This window comes from Symsagittifera roscoffensis, chromosome 4 (genome assembly GCF_963678635.1).
Source record: "Symsagittifera roscoffensis chromosome 4, txSymRosc1.1, whole genome shotgun sequence".
Classification (NCBI taxonomy): Eukaryota; Metazoa; Xenacoelomorpha; order Acoela; family Convolutidae; genus Symsagittifera; species Symsagittifera roscoffensis.
The window spans coordinates 20,311,836-20,338,895 of NC_087065.1; the positions used below are offsets into that span (position 1 = coordinate 20,311,836).

The 27,060-nt window shown below is 45.6% G+C and overlaps 2 protein-coding genes across 2 annotated transcripts in view; one reads left to right on the forward strand and one right to left on the reverse strand.

Moving 5' to 3' along the window:
* Positions 1-27,060, forward strand: part of LOC134844477 (deoxynucleotidyltransferase terminal-interacting protein 2-like) — a 414,318-nt gene that overhangs the window by 93,621 nt on the left and 293,637 nt on the right. The gene's annotated exons all lie outside the window — the stretch shown is intronic.
* Positions 1-27,060, reverse strand: part of LOC134844789 (uncharacterized) — an 85,681-nt gene that overhangs the window by 4,028 nt on the left and 54,593 nt on the right. The window lies entirely within an intron of this gene.

Here is a 27,060-nt window from a genome sequence, read left to right on the forward strand (position 1 = left end):
GGAAATGATTAGTGGTGATAGAAGAAGAAAAAGAAGAAAGAACACTTGAATTACTATACAATAAAGAGCCGAGGCATCAGTGTAGCAAAGTGTAAATAATAAAATTGGTTATAAATTCATTGGTTACATCAAACAAAAACAAAACATCAGAAAACAAGCAATAAACAAAACAAACAAAAAACAAAATCGGTTACAGTTCGGAAATTGGTTGATTAAAGTATATGAAGTTTCGGATACTATAGAAAAATAAAGATTTAAGAATTAGGAACAAGCTGGTAATAAAACTTTACAAACAATTTTACAGATAGTCCAATTATACAACGTATATAGAGAGTATATACAGTTTCTCTTTCAAGCAATGTGTGAAAAATTAAACTGAATTAAAAAATATAGAACTAGCAAAAACGGTAATCACGCCACGTATTTGTATTAGTACATATATGTGACATTCGACCAGAATGGCCAAAATGCAATTTATGCAGGATTCGAATTTTGAGCCTTCCGAGTTGATGATTTCGAAGGATTAGCGACGTTATTGGAACGTTTAGCCAAACGGTGAGGGCTAGAATATTCTAGTATTTTAAATTTTCAAAAATTCGAATGATGACGTCACATTTCTGAGAAATGCTGAAACGGCCATTTTAACAAAAAAGCGAGTAAAAAACAGAACAACTCTTATCTGCGATTGCGAACAGTACGAAAATCGAGATTGGAAAACGACAACGAACTACAGAATAGCAGAGAACGCTCCGAGTTGCAACTATTGTGCTGCTACAATAGTTGCAAGGCCGTTGCCAACAAAGGTGAAGGGTGAGAACCAGCCTTCCGGATTAGCAAGAAATCAAGAGTAAGGGGCTTGATTCAGCGGATTCAAGAATCCGGAAGGGTCTCGGGACGGAAACTTTTATTAACTCACATAAACTTTTAGCATCCTGTCATGTCCTGACTTGAATTTAACTGATATTTTGATTAGTTTTGACAAGGATGAGGTGCTAGGAGTTGGGGGAAAGGGTTGATCCATCTTCGATGGAGATGATGATTTTTATTTACTGAACAAAAACAATAGTAATATGATAAGTAGTAGCCCTGTTTTTAGGAGTGACCTCGTGGTCTGGGGATACAGAGACCCAGCCATGAGCTCACTAATTTCGCATGTAATTCAGTTAATTTGAGCGTTCTGGTCGAAGCCGGAGAACAGTAACGTTTTTGTCAGCCTGATGTAAGAAAGACCACCGAAAAGTACTGGCTTGGTAGAGACGGTGAAAAACATGCAAAGCTCTGTTTAGACGCTAGCCAGTCGTCTTAAGACTTAGTTTTGTTATCCGTCGATATGTATCTTCCGGGCGAATGTTACATGTATGTTTTTATGGCGCTCCTGGGTGTTATTCTTTCATAACATCATGACCGGCGGAACCGTTAACGAGCACTCCGCGCCGAGCGGATGCTCACATTAACGCCCTTAATAGGCCTAAACTGCCGGGGCGGAAGGGTAGTTCGGAACGCGGAAGCCTTCCGGATTACCGTGAATAGTTTTTTAACCTAGTTAAGACCGAAAATTCACGAACCATGAAGGGTGGGGGGAATCATGAACCCCTCATCCCCTGAGTGGTTTGTGACCAAAAACACTTAAAGATATCAGCAAAACCAAACAAAAAGTAGTATAGTACCCAAGAAAAACAAAAAACATAAAAAATAACCGAAAAAACCAAAAACAGTAAAAAAGTAAAAAATCAGAAGAAATCATCCCCCCAGACAAGATGTGACTCAAACCCCCCGTTTGTTGTTGATAGATATATTGTTGTTACAGGCATTTATATCAGTCAGGATCGTTACGATCAATTTTGTAGCCCGTTTGTGAGGCTTGTACTGTAGGGTTATTTGAGCATTTAAGCACGTTAATGATAAATTGCGCTCAGTCCGGAAGGGTCAGCTGATTTGCGCTCAATTCGGAAGGGTGAAGACCGATCCGGCAAGCAGTTCAAGGAGCAACAAGAAGGGGCTCAACGACAACAACAATCGACTGTTGGGTATCGTTAACAAGTTTTGTATCCCTTTTGGTACAAAGAGTAAGATAGTAATCTGTGGGGGGCTCGACAGTGCTGCACTGTAGTGACCCTTCACCGAACTGCGAATATCCGAGTTAAGCACCTTAATTCGGATAATAAACAAACCCGGAGGGGTATAGTATTACTAATATTATTATTCATATAGCCTATATTAATAGTCACATATCGTTTTTCAGTGAAAAACAACGAAAACAGACCGGTTTTTAGGGTCAAAATAGCGATATTTTGATCCCCCCACAAGTCGCGATTTTTGAGATATCGATATTTTTTGAAACGGAAAAAAGCGCTAAGTTAGTGTGTTACATCGTAACTGCACTACTGTAATAAGTAGAACCGGTTAACTTTAGTTCGGAAGTGGTTGGAACTAGTTTGGTACCAAAAACCAAATTTTCCCAATTTTTGATAGTAAGAAACACTAAAAATTTAGAAAATTTTTTGAACTTTTTGAGGTAGGACAGTAAAAATAGTTGTTCGGACAACGTCCACTAGTGAATCTACAAGTCTTAAAATCCGCTACCCGAAAGCCTTCCGGGTTGCAGAGAAATCGAACATAACGTGTTTGATTTGGTGGATTCATCAATCCGGAGGGGTCCAGGTAGCATAGTTTTTCGCAAAATTTTTCTACAATAGCGTTTTAGATTGGGTCTTTTGCATTGAACTAGAAGAGTATAGGCCTTCTGAGCTCGGATCAATAATTTTTAGGTCGAAAGGACCAGATTTGCGGAAAAAGTTAGGCGGAACCTATAAGAGAGAAAATTTTTTGAGTTCGGAAAAAAGACGTTTTGGTTAATAACTTTGGAACAACTGATCATATCGAGTTGATCTTGGTACCAATAGATCAGAAATTAGCTGAGCTTACTAATAGGATCAGAAATTTTTCGGAAAAGCGAGCGAGAAAATTTTTTGAGATTGTTTTTAGCAAATTACACAAATCCGGAGGGGTACACCCTTCACGTTTTATAAATTTTTCTGAAAAACCCTTATACCCCTACCAAAAGTTGATAGCGATTGAACTAAGTAACTTAGGACAGTTCTAGACAAAAAGGGAAGGCTGAAGGCACAAGACAACCATAATAGAGTCGAAGTTAGGCAAGTGATAAGACCCTTCACCGTTAGTGTGAATTGTCAAATAAGTGCCTTAACTTCAATCCGGAGGGGTCTAGGAAAGGACCCTATACCCTTCCCAGTTAATTCAAACAGCATAAAAGCAACGCAGAACGTATCCGGAGGGGTATAAGCTGAAATTAAGAAAACTACGGAAAGCTACTTTGACAGAGCTAAGGGCTCCCAATCCGGAGGGGTCGAAATTTTTCAAAGTCAGAGGGGTCCGAATCCGGAGGGGTCTACTTTCCACAAAACCGGAGGGGTCCGAATCCGGAAGGGTCTTATAGTTGCTAATTCGGAGGGGTCCAAATCCGGAGGGGTCCATATTCTGACAGTCCGGAAGGGTCCTATTTGTGCCAATCCGGAGGGGTATTATTTTATTAAGGACTTAGGTAAACGAAAGAAAGACTAAAGAGCGAGAGGTATTAGGTTATTAATACACAGGCTAGGTATCAGTGACTGCACTGGTAACATGCCTCTCAAAAAGAACCAGACTAATACAAAACAGGTCCGAACTCGGATATTCGCGACACTAAGTCTAAATTAAAAAGAGCGTGACTCATTGGTGTGGATTGAAACATAATACGTTTTTGGGAAAAGTGACTGCCCTGAGGATTTTAGTAGGTCTAGCTCGGGCAGTCCGAAGGCAGATAGGTATCACAGTACTCGGTGGGTGCAATAGACGCCCACTTGAGAAAATTACTGCCTTCAAAGTTTTGTCTGTTTGGTGCAGCACCAAGCAGGGAAAGCTTTTTCTTTAAAAGACAGGTTCGACTATTGTACTGCGACCGACTAAGAGTACAAGACACATACGTTTTTTTTATATATACATTCATATTGTGTCAATATATATTTTTTTTGTTTTTTTTTTTTTGATTTTAAATCAACCTAAACTGTGCTTGATTGGGTAGTGAGTACACTATCTTTTAAAATTGACTGATAACGTCATATTGTGCTAGTTTCCAGATCTCTGGACCGATAATCGGTCAGTGTGAATAAATTTTATACAAACTGTACTCTTACAACATACAGGGATTCGTGGTCACTATTTAATAGAATCTGGTGAAATTTATTGTGTTGTGTCATTATTATTGTTAATAAAACTATAAGGTCTCTAGCAATTGAGTCAAGAGTAGGCATAGGAAAGTGACAAATAAAGAATGAGTTTAGACAAGTCAAGGATACCAAAACGAGGTAATAGCTCTAGGAAATTCATACCTGAAAAGCAAAGAAAAACGATGACCGATCCTTTTGTGGATTGGATCAAGCGAACCCGGTCCGATAAAGAGGGGACGGTTTCAGGCAGAATGGTTGAAACGAGAAGTCAAAAGACCTCAGAAGAGCGAAGAGAACTGTTAGAAGTGGAGGTCAATACGGACCATACCATGAACGACAACCAGGGAGTAAATGGACTGGAAGGGAGAGGCAGAAGGCTGGCGAGTGAATCTACTCCGGTAGAACAAGGCCATGATTTTGCCACTTCCACCGGGACGTTGAATCGAGAGGAGATGTCGGAACTGTCCGACATCTCAACTGAAGTAACGGCAACTAGAAGATCTCCGACAGACAACACTATGATGGCAAGCGGAACTGGAAAACAAACAACCTCATCATCGTTCTCAGAAAGAATGAAGAACACCTTCGGAAACATCTTTCCATTCAGCATGGGAGGAGGAGCAGGAAACGATGGGGAGTCCCAGGAGGAAGAGGATGAAGAGGAGCAAGGGGACTTTGGATCTCAAGTCAGTCTCAATAGTTCGATCCAGGAGAGTGAGGCACACGTCGGAAGAGAGACTGGAACCATGGACAAATTTGGTGTAGTGACAACTATAAGCAAAGAGGCGAACACACCGGGCCAGTCGAAGGACTTCGCGATTAGGACAAGTTCGGAGCCACAACCTGAAGAGAGTAGAACCAGAGGGCTTGGCAACGCGTTAGTGGATCCTGAAATAGATAATGATAAAACGTCAAGACAGAGAGTCAAGGCCCGGATCTCTACCAGCACGAAGCTACCTGGGACCGACAGAGTTACACCACCACTAGTGACGCCACTCATGGATAACGGGGCAGCACTAGAGGAAGCCTTAAACAACATAGTGGGCAGTTTAGGAGAACAAAATGAACAGATGTCGATAAGGATGAGTGAACTGGAAAGAGCAGTTCACATTGAAAGAGAAAGTCTGCGAGAAGAAATAAACCGCAACAGACAAGAAGTTGGCAGAAGCGAAAAACGCTTGAAAGAGAGAACGGACGAACATATGACGAGGAATTTGTCGCGAATGACAAGAGAAGCGGAACAGAGGGAGTTACGCTTAAGAGCCGACATGGAGAAGTTAAGAATTCAGCAAGAGCAGTCTCTTGGGTCTCTTGACACAAAGATAGACGCGATGATGGAGAGGCGAACGCAGGCTATCATGGATAGGTTGGACGGGCTGCTAGGAAGCAAGAGTGGACCAAAAGAAGGAGAGCCGAACTCGGGAGGTCCCAGCAGGGAACCGAGGGTGAACTTCAATGAACATCAAAGGAGGAAGACAAATGGATCCACTAGAGGCAGGGGCAGTTCATCAGCCTATGCCACAAGGGGTAATACAGCATGGGGCCCGAACAGTAGAGCAAGTTCAACGGGGAACAGACAAACCTCGAACGAACGACCAACGCAAAGCACACATGCGACCGGGAGAAGCGATTCTGGCAACATGGGGCATACAAGCCCGAGGAGGAGTCACATGGGCCAAGCGGGAAACGCTCATGGTGATTCGGATTGCAGGGATGCACCGCACACAGAGCCTTCGACAAGGTGTGAGGACACTCAGGCGGGACACTCAAGGGATGCTACGGCAATGGCCACAGCATTTGAACCCCTGAACAGGTCTTTGGAGACATTCCTGACGCGGTTATCTAGAACCAATGAACGCAGTGAAAAGTCCAGAAGAGTCTTTAAGAAGCCAAGATGCTACAAGGACGAATCTGATGGCTGTATTGATACCTGGATAGAGGTAATGAAGCTGCATTTCGAGGAAGAGGACTTGTCGGAGAGACAGGAATGCAGCGCGCTCACCAGCAACTTAGAAGGGACAGCCCTGAACTGTGTCATGGCTAAGAAACAGTATCAACGTGACACTGCTGAGAAAATCTTCGAAATCTTGTTAAACCGTTTCGGATCAGGGGTGCAGGGGCACCAGGCGATGATGCGCTTCGAGAAACGGAGGCAACGAGAAGATGAAACAATAGACAAGTTTCTCGATGATTTGGAAATGCTGAGAAGACGCAGCCAACCGGATGAGTCAAACCGAAGGATGAACCTGGCCGTAGCCTCAAAATTCATCGATGGTGTGAAAAATGATGAACTTCGTACGATGCTAGCAACGCATTACACACCACTATCAACTAATGCGCCAACACCGGAGGAGTTGAGGCTCAAATCAAAAGAGTATCTTTTGTTGAAACCTCCTTCGAGATCTGGATATTACAAGAACAATTATGGCAATTTTAACAACGGACCAGCTAACCAAGGGAACAATTGGTACAAACCGAGGGATGATATGGACAAGAGACGTTCTTGTGCTAATTGCAGTTCAACAGACCATCATGTGTCAGCATGCCCAGCTTACAAACAAGGCATGAAAGCAATAGGCTTTAGCCTCGAGGACGAAGATGCGTCAGAGTTGGATCATGAGGATTTCATGAGAGGAGTAATTGCGAAATTTGGCCCGAGGTGTTTCTTTTGTAACTTGGAAGGTCATTTTAAATCAGATTGTCCGCAATTCTGGGATGCAGTGGCAGACATCAAGCATCCAAGGCATGAAGAAGCTTTGTCAGGAGTGAAAGCAAGCAAGGCTCGACTTTTGGGCGAAGCAGAGGCACGCAGGAAGGACAAACCTCAAGAGCTGGCGGCAAAGAAAATGCAAGCAGTAACAGAAGAAGCACGTGAACCGGAACCAGCAACTGCGGCCGATGACTTCAAGATCGATTATAAGGCAGCCGCAAAGGATGCTTTAAATAGAGTACAGCAGGAATTGGTGACGAAAGAGATCGAACAAAAAGTGAAACTTGAACTGGAAAATGAAAAGCTTCAGGAGCAACTGAATACCTTCGAGGCAACGGAGTTCGAAGAGACGAAAACACCAAGCAGTTTAGATATGAAACTTAAAGTGATCTCCGGTAAGAGGTTCGGCATGGCGCCGCAGGGAAAGAAGATACAGTCGATAATCTCAGTGGCTGGACACCAGGTAATAAGAAATTTGAGTGAACCATCAGAGTTCACTTTAATGCATTTGGACATATATGCAGATTATCTGAGGCAGGTGGAGCCACGCACTGAGTCGAGAGCTGTGCGAGCACTACTAACGACGGGTGGCCCTCGCATGAAGAAACTTCATGGACGCTACTTGGAGGTCTATGGGCCGTATCAAATAATGCTGAACGTGGATGGAATCAGCATCTACACCAGGACTTACATAACAACAGATGATGACCAAATGGGGCAAATCTATTTGGGTGAAGAGGAACTCAAAGTCCGCAGGATAGGCCATGACGCCATGATGGAACAAGACGCGGTACATATTGGATATGAAGCAGATGTGACAGCACACCTGCTTGACACCAACGGAACAAAAATCGGAGTCACAGGGCTTCTGGACACAGGCGCGGTGGTGAGTGTGATGCCGATAAAAACCTGGGAGAGAATGGGCTTCACGCGGGAAGATTTGATTCCTACGAATCTCCGACTAGCCGCTGCAAATCGAGGAGCTATCTACGTAGCCGGAAGAACACCGGTGACGGTCCTTCACATGGGAGGACGGAACCTTTGGATGAGCTTCCTGGTGGTAGAGAATCTGGACGACGCCGACCAATTCATCTTGGGCAGAGATTTTGTCAGGAATTTTGACGTGATGATTGACTTGAACAACGGTCTAATACGGATTAGAAACCCGGACCGAAAGTATGTTAAGAGACCCATTAATAGGATAATAACAGATGAAAATAAGGTACCAGTTTTTTTGGATAGAAAAGTAAAGTTACAACCAGGACAAGCTGTAGTAGCGATTTTTAGAATGAGAAATTTAAATTCGTTAAGTAATAGTAAACAGGTTTGCTTAGTACCGAATCCAAATAGTCAGAGTTCGGTGATTTTAGGCCGGAGCTTCTCGGTAACGCGAAACGGACTGTGTGTCAGTGTGTTGTTGAACACACTGGACACCACGGTTTCAATCCAGCGTGGAAAGAAGCTTGGTTACGCATTGCCGATGAGGACCGACTATGAAGAGACACAAAACTTGAAGAAATATAGTGTGAAAGACTGTCCTTATCATGCAAATAAAGATAAAATCTTAAAGAGAATTAATGAATTAAAATCTATTCGTAAATTGTTTTCAATGAAATCCGAAACGGACGACGGCTTATCAAGCTGCTCGAATTTTCCGGAACGCCCCTCGTCATATGAACTAGATTCTGACAAACCGGTTTTGCCAGAAATAGAACATTTAAAAGGAAAAATAGGTGAGGGAGATTTTGAAAAATTGCGGGACCTCCTAGATCGGAACGCCGAAGTATTTTCAAAACATAAGGCGGACATCGGTTGCTGTAATTTCGTCGAACACGAAATCGAACTAGAAGAGGGCGCCGTTCCCCATAGGGAAGGCGCAAGGCGAATGACGCCACATAAATCGGAAGCGTGCCGAGCGGAAATAGAAATGTTGCTTGAATACGACATGATAGAACCCTCGAAATCACCATGGGCTTGCGGAGTAGTAATGGCGAAAAAGAAAGGGGGGCAGCTTAGATTTTGTTGCGACTTTCGTTACTTGAACGCGGTAACGATTAAAGATGCGTACCCGATACCGCGAATAGACGAGAGCCTATCCAAACTTGGTGATGCAAAGTTCTTCACCACATTGGACTTGGGTTCTGCCTTCTGGCAGGTTCCTCTGCGAAAGAAGGACAGGGAGAAAACCGGATTCGCGTGCGAATTGGGGTTGTACCAGTGGAAGAGGATGCCCTTCGGCTTGTGCAATGCAACAGCAACCTTTCAAAGGCTGATGGCTCAGGCTTTGACAGGAGTGACCAAAAAGTACGGGAATCTCTTGATGTGCTACGTGGATGACGTAGTCATAGCGACACCAACCCTGGAGGATCACATTGATCGACTCGATGAGGTCTTCGGATGTATGAAAAGAGCAGGCTTGAAATGCAAACCATCGAAATGTGAAATCCTTAGGGATTCGATCAAGTACCTGGGAAGAATGGTGGACCGGCATGGTGTGAGGCCAGATCCAGAAGCAGTAGAGGCTGTGCTGACATGGAAAGCTCCTAGAACGGACACACAGCTCATGAGCTTCCTAGGGTTTGCCAATTACTACCGAGAATTCATAAAAGGATACGCGGACAAGGTGTACCCGATGCAGAAGCTGATGCGCAACAAAGGGAAAAAGTTCGAATGGAACGATGAGGCACAAGTTGCTTTCGAGAACATAAAGCGGGAACTGTGCGAAGCGCCAGTGCTGGGCATGCCTACAGAAAAGGGCATGTATGTTCTTGACACAGACGCATCGGTGGTGGCCATCTCAGGAATATTGCATCAAGAGCAAGAATGGAACGGAAGAACAGTCCTCCGTCCCATTGCATACGGCAGCAAGGTCTTGAGTGACACAGAGATGAAATATGGCGCACCGAAAGCAGAAATGTTTGCAGTAGTCACCTTCGTGGAAAAGTACCGTGCATACTTGGGGAGCGCTCCCTTCAAGTTACGCGTGGACAACAGAGCGTTATCCTGGTTGAAGACCTACTCGATGGATCAGAGTTATATTGGTAGATGGATAGTCAGATTGGATGGCTACCATATGATAATCGAACATAGGATGCGTGATAAACATCAGAATGCTGACAGTCTCAGCAAGAAAACTGAGTTCTATGAAAGATTGGAGCAGAAGCAGGCCAATCAGGCGAAAGTAAAGAGGGATTCTCGTTTCTGGACAAAGGAACTTATGAAGCGCTTCCCTTAACGAGATGGTTGGATAAGTCTGGACATCCAATTCCGGGGCATCCTGAGTTACCTGTAGAGAAAGCAGCCGAGATAAAGATCCTGTCAAGGGAGGACCCGGTCCCCTTGCATTTGTTGCTGCGCTCGAACCTGGTCCAGCAAGAACTCTCTCGCATGAATATAAACAGCCTCTCATTATTGGATAAAACGGTGCAAGTCACACCACAAGTGATGCGGATACTGGGTGGATTGTTAGAAAGAGAAGTGACCAGAGATGACCCCGAGTGGACAGCAGCAGTGGCATCGCTAACAGTCAGTGAGAAAGTGAAGATCATGCCGTCCAGACAACAGCACGAAGAGAACAAGAGGGATTGTAGGACAATAGTTCAGCAACTAGTATCCTCAATACCCCAAGAGATTTTAACCAGTACTTCTTACGGACAGAAAGGACGGGAGAGCGGCAAGCAAAAGAAAACTGTCACCTTTGTAGACCGGGATAAAGAGGGTGGAGTTGTAAAACAAAATCTGCTGCAAGACTATTTGTCCGGGGAGAAGGATAAGGAGAAAAACCAGCGATCACAAGATCAACACCCGGGACAAGGAAATTTGTCCGGGGAGTCCGAGATAGACGAGAAAATTCCTGATGAGAAACAGGACCTAGAGAACAAAGTTTTGTCCGGGGAGTTCAGATGGATGCGAAGGAAATACGGACATGATCTGGAGGAGCGTGCAGTCTCCAGCACAACACCTTCGACGGATGATAAGTCAGAAAGCTCGAGAATGAACACCTATTCAGACAGGGATTCGACCTCGGGATCAGAACTGTCAGAACTGGCGATACACACGCTACTAGTGGAAACTCGGGCGAGAAACCTGGACAGAGAGGTGTACCAGGATCCTGACAGTGATCGCTACCTAATACCAAGCGAAAGAGTCTTTGACAACGCAGCGGATGACTTAGAAACGATAGCGGTATCGAAACGTTCGATAAGCCTGTTGCCGCAGAAAGAGGTAGTCAGGACTGATCTTCAGCCGTTTCAACAAGAAACACAACCGTTGGCGAAGATTTGGTGCGTTAAGATGGAAGAAGACACACATCAGCCCAACGAGCTGAACAGTCAGATGAGAGTCATGAAGACGTACTTGAAGGCGAGATACAGACTCTCAGACCTTCTAAGGGCGCAGAGAAATGATCGCATGACAAGCAACCTAAAAAGGTGGATAGAAAACGGTGCACCTGACAAAGGTGATCTGGAAGAAGACAGCTATAGGATCCTGAGACAATACTTCATGCAGAAGGAGGGGAGATTATATCTGAACAAGGACGGGATCGTGGCTTGCAGGAGAAGAGAAGAAGACAAGGTCTTATACAAATATAACGCGATAGTGTTGCCGCAACTCTATCAGACAGAACTATTATTCAGGTCGCATGATCAGATGGGCCATCAAGGGATCGACAAAGTGTATCAGAGGATCCTGAAGCGCTTTGAGTGGCCTGGGATGAAAAAGGCATGCGAGAAATGGGTGACAGCATGTCTGTCATGCCAACAGGTCAAGGATCCTAGGAAGTTGCGATTTCCTTTACAATCAATTGAGTCGTCTGAATTCAACGAGGTGGTGCAGATGGATCACCAGAAGATATGCATGACAGACAGCGGTTACAACCAAGTCTTGGTCATGATAGATCACTTCACGAAGTATGCAGAGGCCGTGCCCTGCATAACTGCCTCGGCGGAAGAGACATGCGACCACCTGATCAATACGTGGATAGCAAGACATGGATGTCCAATGACGTTTCAATCGGACAATGGAACGGCTTTCGTAGGCGAGCTTACGAAAGAGCTTATGAGACGGTCACAAGTCGCTCAGGCTCACTCCACGACATACCACCCTCAGACGAATGGCTTAGTGGAAAGACAGAATAGGACGTTAGTGTCGATGCTGAGGGTATATTGTTCCAGGTACATGACCGATTGGGACAGATACCTTCCACAGGTGATGGGAGCATATAACAGCACGCACCCTTCCACCACCGGAGTTAGTCCACACATGATGCTGACGGGACACGAGAAGTCTTTACCCTTGACATTCTTCTACCCAGAGTATGAGGGAAAGAAAACATCCCCACAGGATATGCATGACAGAAGATATGCATGACAGACAGCGGTTACAACCAAGTCTTGGTCATGATAGATCACTTCACGAAGTATGCAGAGGCCGTGCCCTGCATAACTGCCTCGGCGGAAGAGACATGCGACCACCTGATCAATACGTGGATAGCAAGACATGGATGTCCAATGACGTTTCAATCGGACAATGGAACGGCTTTCGTAGGCGAGCTTACGAAAGAGCTTATGAGACGGTCACAAGTCGCTCAGGCTCACTCCACGACATACCACCCTCAGACGAATGGCTTAGTGGAAAGACAGAATAGGACATCCCCACAGGTCTACGTGAGGGATGTGATCAGACGCCAACAGGAGTTGAACGACTTGTGTAGACGAAACACTCAGCAGGCACAGGCAAGGCAGAGGAAAAGATTCGACAAGAAAGCAGCTGGTGCAAAGGCTTACTCGGTGGGAGACTACGTATGGGTATTTCAGAACGTTATACCACCGAAAGGGACAAAAAAGCTTCTGAAGGGACAAGGTAACACCCGGGACAAGGAAATTTGTCCGGGGAGTCCGAGATAGACGAGAAAATTCCTGATGAGAAACAGGACCTAGAGAACAAAGTTTTGTCCGGGGAGTTCAGATGGATGCGAAGGAAATACGGACATGATCTGGAGGAGCGTGCAGTCTCCAGCACAACACCTTCGACGGATGATAAGTCAGAAAGCTCGAGAATGAACACCTATTCAGACAGGGATTCGACCTCGGGATCAGAACTGTCAGAACTGGCGATACACACGCTACTAGTGGAAACTCGGGCGAGAAACCTGGACAGAGAGGTGTACCAGGATCCTGACAGTGATCGCTACCTAATACCAAGCGAAAGAGTCTTTGACAACGCAGCGGATGACTTAGAAACGATAGCGGTATCGAAACGTTCGATAAGCCTGTTGCCGCAGAAAGAGGTAGTCAGGACTGATCTTCAGCCGTTTCAACAAGAAACACAACCGTTGGCGAAGATTTGGTGCGTTAAGATGGAAGAAGACACACATCAGCCCAACGAGCTGAACAGTCAGATGAGAGTCATGAAGACGTACTTGAAGGCGAGATACAGACTCTCGGACCTTCTAAGGGCGCAGAGAAATGATCGCATGACAAGCAACCTAAAAAGGTGGATAGAAAACGGTGCACCTGACAAAGGTGATCTGGAAGAAGACAGCTATAGGATCCTGAGACAATACTTCATGCAGAAGGAGGGGAGATTATATCTGAACAAGGACGGGATCGTGGCTTGCAGGAGAAGAGAAGAAGACAAGGTCTTATACAAATATAACGCGATAGTGTTGCCGCAACTCTATCAGACAGAACTATTATTCAGGTCGCATGATCAGATGGGCCATCAAGGGATCGACAAAGTGTATCAGAGGATCCTGAAGCGCTTTGAGTGGCCTGGGATGAAAAAGGCATGCGAGAAATGGGTGACAGCATGTCTGTCATGCCAACAGGTCAAGGATCCTAGGAAGTTGCGATTTCCTTTACAATCAATTGAGTCGTCTGAATTCAACGAGGTGGTGCAGATGGATCACCAGAAGATATGCATGACAGACAGCGGTTACAACCAAGTCTTGGTCATGATAGATCACTTCACGAAGTATGCAGAGGCCGTGCCCTGCATAACTGCCTCGGCGGAAGAGACATGCGACCACCTGATCAATACGTGGATAGCAAGACATGGATGTCCAATGACGTTTCAATCGGACAATGGAACGGCTTTCGTAGGCGAGCTTACGAAAGAGCTTATGAGACGGTCACAAGTCGCTCAGGCTCACTCCACGACATACCACCCTCAGACGAATGGCTTAGTGGAAAGACAGAATAGGACGTTAGTGTCGATGCTGAGGGTATATTGTTCCAGGTACATGACCGATTGGGACAGATACCTTCCACAGGTGATGGGAGCATATAACAGCACGCACCCTTCCACCACCGGAGTTAGTCCACACATGATGCTAACCGGACACGAGAAGTCTTTACCCTTGACATTCTTCTACCCAGAGTATGAGGGAAAGAAAACATCCCCACAGGTCTACGTGAGGGATGTGATCAGACGCCAACAGGAGTTGAACGACTTGTGTAGACGAAACACTCAGCAGGCACAGGCAAGGCAGAGGAAAAGATTCGACAAGAAAGCAGCTGGTGCAAAGGCTTACTCGGTGGGAGACTACGTATGGGTATTTCAGAACGTTATACCACCGAAAGGGACAAAAAAGCTTCTGAAGAAGTGGAGGGGACCCTTCATGATTACAGAGGTGCACCAAGAGGGACGCTTTTATAGACTGAGTACTGGCCGAGCCGCCCACTACGAGAACATCAAGCCACACAATCCATCGACAGAAGACTGGTGTATACCTGCAGACATGGAAGAAGGGGATTATCTAATGATGGATCCTGCTTGTGAGGTCAATGAAAAAGGCACCAGGGAGAAGAACGATGGAAACGAAGTCGTAGAGGAAGGTACGGATACACCATTGGACCTGGATCCAAACGAACAGATCGAAGCGGACGATGAAACCTTGCCCTACGCAGAGGAGGATTGGCAGGATTCCGAACAGACAGAGGTTCCCAAGAACATGGAACCAGATCTTCCGTTCACGATGCAGACTCGTCAGAAAGACGGGACGAGACTAAGAAAGAAATACAATCCTTACGGTGACGACTTTGTAGTGGATAGGATAGATCTAAAGAAAATAGTGGAGGAAGTAGTGGGTTTAGAGGAAATAACAGTGTCACAGGACATTGACATAGTCGATGATCACAACGATGAGTGGGTTGACGACTGGTCGAAACCCGAGGTGGAGTTCGACGATGAGCAACAGCAGTCAAATAACAAGACCTGACGAACCTGCGTGTCTTAGAGTGGCTGAACGAAATGACATCAGACCCTGAAAAGACCAGCGTTACGATTCAAGACGTAGATCGCGAAAGCGCGAAATACATTAAGACCGAACGAGATGATCCTTCCTGGGCTGCCCAGGAAGGACAACTTCTCATTCCGGCTTCTAATCTTGACTTAATACCCGGTATGCGATCGACGGGGACGCCGATGGATATTTTTGTCCGGGGAGTGGGGGTAGGACTTACCCACACTGAAAACTTGATAATAAAAAAATTGAGAATAGCAAGAGAAACAGGAAACTTAGAAGCAGAAACAGGTGAAGAACCTAAGAAACCTGACATAGGCAGGGTAGTTGAGTCATATTTTAATTTACCAAATGAATATTCTAGTAACATAATACTAACAGACAGTGATTTCATACTCACAAACAGAACATGTGCGGTAGCTATCACCGCAGACATGAGTTTTAGGACGGCGCTAGCGGCAGATTTTAAGAGGGAATATAAAAACGTGGAATTCCTTTGGAAGCAAAGACCAGGGATAGGGGGCGTAGCAGCCTTACCCCCGGCGGTGTCGCAAATACCGGGAAAGTACTTATGCTTCCTGGTAACGAGGGCGACAGAGAAGCAACACGTGGACCCAGAGAATCTAGTCTTGTCTTTGACGAGGCTGAGGGACTTCCTTGTGGAAATGGACGTGAAGGAGCTTTCGCTTCCAGTGTACGATCCAAATAGAGGAAGACTGCATCCTCGGGAATTGTACGCGCTTGTACACGTGATATTCTCTGATACGAACATACAAGTATATCTACATAAGAAATATTACTTAAGTATAGGCTGAGTGATGTGCGAGAGGGTGTTAGGCCAAAGACTAAGTTGTGTGTAATATGTGAGAGGTGCGTTATGTTATGTTATGTGTTAGGTTATTAAGATCATGGGTAAGTAGGGGTTAGTGACCATGAACAACTAAATGACGATCTTGGGAATAGATCCAAAGTTTGGACTGTCCAATCTTAGGTCGAATTCCAAAATTTTAGAAACCAATTGATTTTAATAAATTTTAGGATAAATATCTTTTTATCTGAACTGTCTTTAAGCAAATTTTAACGATGTATGTTAAGGTGAAATTGACAGGTGTGACATTCGTGATTTCTTTTCTAGATCCTGATTGATCATTTAATTGCTCACTTGAGTCAAAACTTGAAATCGAAATCAAATCAAACTTGGAAAGAACAGTATGGACAATTTCAACCTGGATGAATTGATGGACCTGGCAGAGGCATATGTAGGACCGATGGTAGATGCGATCTATCGTCGGCTGATCGAACGAGACTTCGCTCTGGAGGACCCAGAGGTGGTCATGTTGCTGACCGCCCTGATTAACATCTTGGGGCACGACAACCGTGGGGACCGCCCCACGGAAGTCCTGTTGATGGCAGCATATGGAGAAAGAGGAGTACTAGACCGCCCGAACATGAGAGTGATGAGGTGGAGAAACGGGGCTCTCTCAGGGAGTGACTTGGCGAATGAGCCTGGGTTGGGAAGTTCTAGGACTTACCAACCAGGTGAGATGCCAATGCCCTCCAAGCCCAAACCTGGGCTGACGAGAATGCATCGGGAGATGAACAGCGAGGCGACCTCGTCTGGTTCACCACTGAGAGCAGCTGTGCCACCAAAAGGGGCGAAAGTAACACAGAAGGTTCAGACGAACCAAACCATACAAGATCTGGACGAGATGAACGATCAGTTGAGAAGTACGAAGAAGGAGTTAGACGATATGACGAAGACCATGCTGGCGATGGAGGAAGACCGGGACATGTGGAGAAAGTTGTTTGAAGACTGCAACAAAAAGCAGGGTCAAGAGATCGAACGCTTAAGGCAGGAATACAAAGAGCGATCGGAGCAGGTGGCGTTGACGACGTCCATTGAGAAAATGATACCTGCAAGGGATATTCCTCGTGGGCAGTCCCCGATGGAGCTCTTGACACCTCGAGAAATGAGTCAAACAACGGAGACACGGCTTCCAGCAGAGACGAACCGAGTAACAATCCCGGATCCTAGTGACACCTTGGGTGATCCCGTCGTAGAACAGACAGTGAGAAAACTGATAGAGACCGCTGGACGATTGGTCGCTAACAAGAATGCACCAGGTTCCGGGGTGACTGCACCCTATGGAACGATTGACGATACGGGCAGAGTACAACTCTCCCAGACAGTAATCCGACAAGGGATGAGTAACGTGACACCACTCATGGGGAACTCGAGAATCCCAGAGAGGAAAGTAAGGAAGATGCCAGCGAAGAAAGTGTCTCGTGTAATAGACGTGCAGAAGAATAATCAATTGAAGTATAGTTTCACGGGAGTTCCGGAGACAGATCCGAGAGCCTGCTTCAATCGAGCTACCTGGAGCCCGGCTGTGAACCTGCAGCAACCACCACTCGGGACATCTCACCTGATATTGGGAGACAGCTTAGTCAGAGTGCTGTCGAATTTGAGGACCTCATGGGTCACCACGGTGATGGCCTTTGGAGGCGCGACGATTGCCCAATTATATCGCATGGTGGAGCTGATGAATCCAGGGAAGATACCCAATGTGATGATCTTAGTTGGGACGAATGACATCTCCAGAGGATCAGATGAGCAGGAAGCACTGTGGGAAGCAATGATGGTGTGTTTGTTTACTACTCTCTGGCAGAAGTTCAGTTGCGCGGTACTGACCGTTTGCACGGTGCCAATGAACACAAGAAGCCTGACAGTATCAGGAAGAAGGCACAACGAGGGAGTCATGAGATGGAACAACATCTTGAGAAACCTAGCAAATCGAAACGCCGGAAGAATGATCCTCATGGACATTGAACATGAATTGAGAGCCATGGATCAAGCCAGACTGACCACAGATGGCATCCACTTCGACAGTGTCGAAGGACAAGCTTGGTTGAATCGAGTCTTCCAAGAACGGTTGGATGAGCTGGAAGCAGAACTCTTTGACACAGGAGTGCTGAAGGAAGAGGGAACGGTGAGTGATACGGTGATCACCACCTTTGTGCCTCCTAACCTGGAAACACGCTTGGGCACGGTCCCAGCCGCCATAAATTACCGGCAACAAAGCTCCAGTGAACCAGGTCGAAGAACAGACGTACAAGATCGGTTGGGAGAAGCACCGATGAGGAGGACAATCCATCCTAGGAAAAGGATAGGACCTGTCAACCAACCAATCGAGGAAGTAGCAGGCACATCCAGATCGGACACTAGATCGGAGACGACGAGTACCAGTCGAGAGGAGAGACCGAGCAGAGGCTCATTGATGTGATCGCGATCCATACCGTCTCCTTGGCATATATACAAAGAAGAACTAATGAAGCTGGACCTACAGAGAGTGAGCTTCATCGAAGATGCAAGGAGGATGCTGAATAGAGCGACGCTATCCGTCAGCAGATTGTACTCAATAACCGGCGTAGACTGGTTGATAGCCGCTAGCATAAATTTCAGCTCCACGACGGCCTTGAGATTTGCCGACTTGGAGGGACTGCCCTCCAACAACACAATAGGACCTGTGAATGCAAGACCGTTGCAAGATGTGAGATTGAACCATGATGAGAGGAATCGTGAAGAAAGGCCAGGAAGATTCCTGACGGCGAGAGCGCCGATTGGACAACACGTGAAGATATTTAGGCAATTGACGACACCACCTGGTCATGTGAAGGAGAGAGTGTACCCAAAACTAGTGAACCAAGATGGTGATGCCCAGAGATATGGCGGATTGACAGCGATAAAGAAAGATGAGACCATCTTCGCCGCCTACGACAAAGCAGAGATGAGAAAGGCCAAAATCATGGTAGTAGCGAATTCAGAGTTCGTGTACACCTCTAAGTCTTTGTTTTGGCCGGACGTCATAATGCTGGCCGCAGTTGACCTAGACCTATTGCAATCAGTGTCATTGGCTATAGGGGTACAAAGGCAGACAGAAATGAACCCGATAACGATTGTGTTTGCTGGCATCAATGACCATCTACACAGTAGAGGTTTTCTGAGCAGGCTCAGAGATCCTGCAACAGCAGAAAACGCAGTATGGCCAGCGATAAAAGACATCCTGGAGTCAATGGGTGAAGTGGTAGACGCGACAAAGGAGGGATCATTCAACAAAGTGACATTGAGAGTAGTATTTGCGTTGTCTCCGGGATATGCACATCTCCCGGATGGACTGAAATTTGTGTATGCAATGGTAGCCTTACTTTCGGAGGGAAAATATGATGTGATCATATCAGCCCCGAATCGCATGATAGAAATGGAGAACCTGAGGCCACTTAAGGCTGAACTGCCTGCAGTATGGTCAGATATCTCAAACGCGATGAGAGGGTTCAAGGACCACGCGCTACACATGTTGGTGTTGGACGAAGTGCTGGGGTTGGAACTGTCCAACTTCAGTCGGCAACTCAAACTGAAACCAGGAATAGATGACGACCATCGAGTGATCACGGCGATGTCCAACGACTTGTGGTTCCGAGCAATGGAAGTGGCGAGTGAAGACACGAGAAGAAAGAATTCACTGGAGACGAGAGCTCATCTGGAAGCGATGGTGCTGAGAACCAAGCCGGAAGCAAACCAGTGGCTACACCTGAATCCGAGAGTAGCGGCATTGGGTGCAGATGCTTTTCAGCAAGGCCCAGTAATGATCACTAAGATATACGCCTACTTGTTGAAGGAGGTGAACCTGGCGGAAAATGCCGGAGAAAAGACAGCTGAGTTCGTGAACAGAATGTGTCAGATTACTCTGGAAACCTTCTGGACCCAGGAAGTGAAAGGACAGGAGGGATTTGAAAGGACAGACAGCATGCTAGAAGGGTTGGGAGCCGGATGGACCGCGTCCTTCTTGGCAAAAGTCTACCCGAAAGTCTCGCACTACTTGATAAAGGAATTCCTCCAAGCGGTAGTGAAAGTATCGATAGTGGAATTAATAGCCCTGTTTGTGACATTTGGAGCGGAGAATTTCGTGAAAGGACCGGTGATACTGCTTACGGATGGAATACAGAACCTGCGACTAGATGGACTTCTGACATTGATCGCAATAACCCACGGAAACTTGGGAGGACTGATGAAACTGGCACGTTGTCCAGAGCAGATGAAAGAGAGAGTGAGGAATCTGGATATGAAGAAATCCACAGACTCGTGGAACAAAATAAGAGACCTGAGACACACTCTTATCCAGTATCTCTTGCAGCAAAATCGCTTTGGAACCGGAGAAGACGAGACAATTGAAAGAGAGGAAGATGTTAGACGACATGTTGGAGGCATGCCGCTGTTAACAGATTTGAGCTTAGCTATGAGAATCGATCCCTTGGCGCTGATCAGAGGAGTCACGGAGTTCGTGACAGTGATCTATGGACCAGCAGTCACCTTTGCGTTCCCTGACGTTAAAGTGGAAGCATATAGGAGGTCGGTGTTGCACCTGAACCTCATATCGGCAGTGGACGGTAGTACACTGAACTGGTGTGAGCAGCACGCATTGCGAGAGCTCATGAGTGAAGATCTGTTATTTGCGAAAATATCGGAGCCAGAGATGACAGTCATCAATTTTGATGATCACTTCTGTGACCGCATGGGAGAAGTAGAAAGAGGTCACATCGAGGTGTTTCCAAAGCTTTGGAATCTGAGGCCCTATGACAAAACGAATGGTGAAATGACCAGAGTGCCTCGTCTCACAGCAGCGTATCACAAGGTGAGAGAAGAGACGAAGGACTGGGGCGATTACAAGAAGCTACCCGAAGCAATCCCTGAATTCCCTCTGATAAGAAGGATGTTGCTCGGAGCAGTCTCCGTAGTACAAACTCCTAGGTTGAGAGCATTCGAAACCAATGAAAGGAGAGTAGGGAATTTCTCGGCGACGATGGATCCATACTTCGTGGGGAGAAATGCCGCCGTGTTACAGTACACACGATTTGCGTACACGGATCAAGCGACGAGAAGGCGAATAAGCAACGCTGCTACTCCCAAGCCTGAAGGATTTGATGAGGAATGGAGGGGACTAGGCTTAGCTCCAATGAGGATGAGAGGCAGGACTGAATTGCCTGAAGCCTCAGTAATCCTGACCAGTGTGAGAAAAGAGATGAAAGCTGCGGGAGTATTGCAGACGAGAATTTTCCTAGCACCCTTCGGCTGCGAAAAAATCAAAGTGGTCCATGGAGAAGAGGAAGATAAATCAGCCGGTACATTGCTCATACCGAGATTCCAGGAAGAAGCTGACAATGACAAACAAGGACCATCGAACTCGAATAGGGACAAGTCAGAAGGAGATGACGGACAGGGTGGAAACCGTCAGACTGAAGAACCCATGCAACAAGATCAAGCTGGTGGGGAGGACGACAGGGCATCGACAGGAGGAACAACCAGCCTGGATTTCAATATCTTCAGTGATCTTGAGAATAATGCAGACACGTTGGAAACGACTGAGCCAGCGGATGAAGGCATCTCGACACTGGAACCTCCGTCAGCCTTTGAGGAGATGAAACGGAATTTGCCGGAGAGCAGCTCTCCTGGCAATACAAGAAATAACGATCAGAGAATCCTCATGGAATCACCTCGGAGGAGAAGAATAGAGGCCTCAGCCAGAGTACCTTTCTTGGGAACGCTACCCAAAGAAGAATGGGAAGTACATCACCGAGACCACGAGAGTAGGACGGGATGTAAGCTGCACAGAGTGGCGTTCATGGAAGAAGTCTGGACTGTGATTCAGAGCTATGGGACCCAGTCCATTCTCAAAACAGGTCTCAATCAACCCTTGATGAGAGAAGTACTTGACAAGCTTGATGAGTGTGAAGGGAGACTGAGTGAGTTATTGGTCGACTCAGCCACTGATGAGAGTGAAGCGAATTCTCCCATCAAGATGACACCGCAGGATAATGAAGGAGAGGTGGTGTACCTGTCAAGGACCAGGAGAGGAACGATGCGATCGAAAATGGTGATTGATAAAATCAATGCGATGAAAATGAAGTTAGGCAGCAGAGTGATGCCGAGGAGGATTGGAAAGACGAAAGTGGATTCGGAAATATCGATGAAAGCTGGTAACTCAGCGAAAAGAAAACGAGTCGAGGAAGTCATGGATTTGGGGCAAGGTGATTATCAATTGTCTGGCACAGATAGAATATTAACTGATATAGCGATGGTGCCACCCATTCTCATGGCGGGGATAAAGTCAACCGGTTATAAATCCAAAAGGGGTGACCGCACTCTGACTGGAGCAACTTTAGAAATGGAAATACTCAGTCAATGTGGAGAGAGTAAAATGAGGGACTTCAAACCATCTCCCATGAATCATGGAAAAGGGAGTGTTGCAGGACAACTGACACCAGTGGAATACAACCGACTAACAGTGTCGGAGACAGTGTCGATAGATGAACCCACCGGTGGATACATGGAGATGTTGGAATACCGGAACTCGGCTAGAGGGTATGTAGTGGCCCTGGAAGACGAAAAAGCCATGGAGGGTTATCTGGAAATGATGTTGCAAGGCACCACCCTCAAGCAGAAGGCGTATGGAACTTTGGCGTCGTCTGACGTAGAGGCGGAGACGATCGAGCAGTTAGTGAGCCTTCCATGGAAAGCAGTAGTATTGAGGTATTTCGAAGAAGAAATGAGGACTACGCCAAGAATACATGCTCTCGTGGCAGTACCTTACGTAAGGACAGAATTACAACTCAGGCTCGCCTGGTGCATGATGGGACTGACTCGCGAAGAATATGATTCGGAAGAAAGGAAGAGATCAAAGGAGGAAAAAGTTTTCCTTATGACGAATCTGAGGGATCTGATAGTCCAGGAGGGAGCAGCAGTAGCGTGTGCAAAGCGGAGAGACGCTCTCTGTTTCATTCGATTCCTGATAGAGCAGATCTCAGTACCTGCATTAAGCACTTGTGTTAAAATGTTGAAGGAAGGCGATGAGCGAACGAAAGCCATGTTCTTACTAGCAATGCTGGATATGCAGCAAAGTAAACCGATGAGGGTGAACATGAAAGAACCTGAAGAATTGGAACCCATGAAAAAGATAGACGAGATCAGGAGATTCTCAAACAAGGAGTTGAGGCTCACTAAGGAATCTATGGGAGCATTGCCGAAATCCAGTGAATACTGTGGACCGATCAAGAAGAAGTCATATAGCTATGTATCCGGGATCATAGGGATAGCGTACAATCCTTTCCTGAGTGAAGACATACGTGATTGCTTCTTTGATTATGAGCAGGCGGTGTTACTAAGATTCTGGACGTCCAGAATTGTGACGACTAAGAGCGTTAACAATCCACAGGCCAAATTGGGATTGGTCTTGGAAGAAGAGGTGACTGCACCTTCAGTACCAAAATCCGACAAGAGAGTGGAATTTGGGTTGGGATTCTCAGATGAATTACTGAGAACGAGCTTGATGGCAGTGTGGGAATTGATGAAGCCATCGTGGTGTCCTAGTCCCAACGCTGACTCAATATTACGGGCGACACAGGACATACAGAGGGAACTGAATGCGGACTGTAACCTGCGTGACCTCAACATCATATATAATGTGATGATAACAGCCTCTAAGAGCAACGGAGAAGATAGAGTGGAGTTGCCTGGCTGGGGACCAGAAGACTGGGTCAAACCTGGTAGCTGTCTGGCGGAAGTCTGTGGACTAGAGGGTCACGTTTGTGGAAGTCTAGACTGTGTGAAAACCCTGGAGAAACAACACAAGCAGTTGACGGTATTGTTTGGAAATGTAGTGATGAAAGCAAGAACGGAAACGGAACTGATAGCAGATTGCCATGGAGGAACCGATGTGAATCTAGTGACAGCACTAGGATTCTACAGCATGTTTGGTTCTTTAGAGTCACTATTGAATCTAGAACAGAAACATGAGATGGTCACAGCCATCAGCGTAGAAGTATTCCCAGGAGTTCTGCAGACTGAGCAGAAGTATATAGGAAAATGGAGGGAAGCAATCGAAACGGAGATGAACATCAGACACAGCGAAACTTATTGTAGACCATCAGGAGCACGATATTTGGTGGGTTCAACGTTGGCTCCAATGTGCAAGAGCAGATACCCTGTACATTTCGTGGCTGTGGACGTGAAGAGTACAAGAACGATCGTGGATCAAGCTTTCTCAGTGCCAAAGTGCGTGAGATTGGCGAGAATGTCTGAAAAGTCTTACGAGTTACTATGTAAGATGTTCTCAGCAGTTCCAGAGAGAACCAAAGAGGAGTTGGAGTCAATACTAGGAAAGAAGTTCATGGGATATGTGAGCGGGAACTTCAGTGACTTTGAAAAACAGAAACAGAGAGGATCAACTGTCACAGATTACAATGCAGTAGATGAGAATGATGAATTCCACCGAGTGATGATGGAAGTGGAACCATTGCTGGAAGCTTCAGGAAAACGCAATTGGAGGAGCATCATGTTGACACATGACGAGTTTCCTTGCCACTGCTTGCTGCAGACCTGGTGGTATCCCAAGCGTAGTAATTTGGTGTTGATCTGGGACTCTGGAGAGCTGCTCTCCATGGGTTTACCAGATTCATCACAGCCCATAACAATAGTGATAGTGGGAGTTATGATGGCGATACGATGGCTGGAAGCTCATGTGAGAGAAAATAATAGACAGGAGGCACCGACGAGAGAACAATTGCAGAAATTAGATTGTCTAAAAGATTTAGATCTTTTTGAGACAATGTGCAAAGTTCTAAACATTCCGATGGAAGTGAAGAAGATATGGGCAAGAAAACGATTGATGCCATGGTTCAGAGCTAACATGACTGCATGGTTGTACGAGTATGCGAAAAAGCATATGTCGAAACATGGCAGAGTGTACAGTGAATATCAGCTGGACATTGGGGCAGGAGCTTTCAAGCGAGCTTTCGTGACCCATCGGAATGCAGTGACCACCGCTGTGAAAAGAATTTCCAGGACGAGCGAGCGTAGTGGAAATGAGAAGGCAGAGATGCTGAAAGAAGATTTGGAGAGAAACGTGACGTTGTGTCTCCACAACAGCTTCTGTAGAAACAGAGAATCAAACGTGGATCCCCTACCTTGCTGTAAACAGAGGGTGGAAGAGCAGAAGTGTTGGAGGACGGCTTCCAACAGCGTCAGGATAGTCAGTGACGTGCTACAAGACACGGAAACCGAGAGTGCGGAGTCAGTGTCACAGGAGGAGGAAATGGAGCATTGACGAATGGTCGAGAAAACAAGAGGCAGCAAGAAAGAAAATTAGAAGAATTTAGAAGTTTTAGAACTTCTAAACGACGAAAAAAGAAGAAAACAAAGGGATGATGAAGAAAAGTTAAAACTCAGAATTGTTTTATGTGTGTGAAAAACTCAAGTGAGAAACCAAGCAACCAAGTTGTAATTGAAAACTGAAACATTTAGTTGAGTTTTGGAATTGTTGCATTTATAAATTTGCATTTTGGTTTTAGTTGAAGTGGCTTTAGAGACACTCACTTATTATTTATTTAGAAAGGCTTGAGGGAAGAGTATATTTAAATATTCCAGCCTGCATGATTGTTTTTAATCACTTAGGAAGACTGATAACTTTGTGGTGACATGAAAAACTTGAGTAACTTCTTGAGGAGGGAGGTTGTTGCATTGTTCTTTCTAACCACAAAGTTTCTTAGTTTTAATATTCAGGACAATAGACAAGCAAGATTTCCGAAGGGAAGGAGCATAGTAGGATAATTTTAGCTTGTTGGTTGGCAGGACTGTCCTGCAAGCCAACACCTTTTAAATCTAGGAGAAGAAGTTTCAATCGGGACATTGACACTGGAAGTCAGAAAATATGTTTTATCTTAAGTCATATCCTCAATGTGCAGATTAATGAAAGAATTTGAAGGCTATAGTGATGTAGTATGATGCCATTTATATTCTGCAGTGAGTCGATGTGACGTAGATAAAAGTAATTTCGTGCATTTTGTAAATTCTGTTCGATGACACTGTAACCATTTAGAACATTGCGCGATTCAATGAGGACATTGACCGGACTGTCCGGGGAGTATGTGACATTCGACCAGAATGGCCAAAATGCAATTTATGCAGGATTCGAATTTTGAGCAGTAAGCCTTCCGAGTTGATGATTTCGAAGGATTAGCGACGTTATTGGAACGTTTAGCCAAACGGTGAGGGCTAGAATATTCTAGTATTTTAAATTTTCAAAAATTCGAATGATGACGTCACATTTCTGAGAAATGCTGAAACGGCCATTTTAACAAAAAAGCGAGTAAAAAACAGAACAACTCTTATCTGCGATTGCGAACAGTACGAAAATCGAGATTGGAAAACGACAACGAACTACAGAATAGCAGAGAACGCTCCGAGTTGCAACTATTGTGCTGCTACAATAGTTGCAAGGCCGTTGCCAACAAAGGTGAAGGGTGAGAACCAGCCTTCCGGATTAGCAAGAAATCAAGAGTAAGGGGCTTGATTCAGCGGATTCAAGAATCCGAAAGGGTCTCGGGACGGAAACTTTTATTAACTCACATAAACTTTTAGCATCCTGTCATGTCCTGACTTGAATTTAACTGATATTTTGATTAGTTTTGACAAGAATGAGGTGCTAGGAGTTGGGGGAAAGGGTTGATCCATCTTCGATGGAGATGATGATTTTTATTTACTGAACAAAAACAATAGTAATATGATAAGTAGTAGCCCTTTTTTTAGGAGTGACCTCGTGGTCTGGGGATACAGAGACCCAGCCATGAGCTCACTAATTTCGCATGTAATTCAGTTAATTTGAGCGTTCTGGTCGAATCCGGAGAACAGTAACGTTTTTGTCAGCCTGATGTAAGAAAGACCACCGAAAAGTACTGGCTTGGTAGAGACGGTGAAAAACATGCAAAGCTCTGTTTAGACGCTAGCCAGTCGTCTTAAGACTTAGTTTTGTTATCCGTCGATATGTATC